Raw genomic sequence first — 1,280 nt, 5'->3', positions numbered from 1 at the left:
ACTATCACAAGTGCAAAAAGTGTTTTTTCCACACTAATACAAGTGCAGAAAGTGGTTTCCTGCACCAACACAAGTGCGAAAAGTGGTTTTTCAACACTAACACAAGTGCGAAAAGTGGTTCCACACTAATACAAGTGCAAAAGTGGTTTCCTGCACCACACACAAGTGCGAAAAGTGGTTTTTCAACACTATCACAAGTGCAAAAAGTCATTTTTCCACACTAATACAAGTGCAAAAGTGGTTTCCTGCACCAACACAAGTGCGAAAAGTGGTTTTTCAACACTAACACAAGTGCGAAAAGTGGTTTTTCAACACTAACACAAGTGCGAAAAGTGGTTTTTCCACTCTAACACAAGTGCGAAAAGTGGTTTCCACACTAATACAAGTGTAAAAGTGGTTTCCTGCACAACACAAGTGCGAAAAGTGGTTTTTCAACACTATCACAAGTGCAAAAAGTGTTTTTTCCACACTAATACAAGTGCAAAAGTGGTTTCCTGCACCAACACAAGTGCGAAAAGTGGTTTTTCAACACTAACACAAGTGCGAAAAGTGGTTTTTCACACTAACACAAGTGCGAAAAGTGTTTTTTCCACACTAATACAAGTGCAAAAGTGGTTTCCTGCACCAACACAAGTGCGAAAAATGGTTTTTCAACACTAACACAAGTGCGAAAAGTGGTTTTTCAACACTATCACAAGTGCAAAAAGTGTTTTTTCCACACTAATACAAGTGCAAAAGTGGTTTTTCCACACTAATACAAGTGCAAAAGTGGTTTCCTGCACTAACACAAGTGCGAAAAGTGGTTTTTCAACACTAACACAAGTGCGAAAAGTGGTTTTTCAACATTAACACAAGTGCGAAAAGTGGTTTTTCCACACTAATACAAGTGCAAAAGTGGTTTCCTGCACCTACGCGAGTGCGAAAAGTGGTTTTTCAACACTAACACATGTGCGAAAAGTGGTTTTTCAACACTAACACAAGTGCGAAAAGTGTTTTTTCCACACTAATACAAGTGCAAAAGTGGTTTCCTGCACCAACACAAGTGCGAAAAGTGGTTTTTCAACACTAACACAAGTGCGAAAAGTGGTTTTCAACACTAACACAAGTGCGAAAAGTGTTTTTTCAACACTAACACAAGTGCGAAAAGTGTTTTTCAACACTAACACAAGTGCGAAAAGTGATTTTTCAACACTATCACAAGTGCAAAAAGTGTTTTTTCCACACTATTACAAGTGCAAAAGTGGTTTCCTGCACAACACAAGTGCGAAAAGTGGTTTTTC

This window comes from Myxine glutinosa, chromosome 4, assembly GCF_964187855.1.
Source record: "Myxine glutinosa chromosome 4, kmMyxGlut1.1, whole genome shotgun sequence".
Lineage (NCBI taxonomy): Eukaryota > Metazoa > Chordata > Myxini > Myxiniformes > Myxinidae > Myxine > Myxine glutinosa.
The sequence above is the reverse complement of the archived record's forward strand: the minus strand, read 5'-3'. Positions refer to the sequence as shown.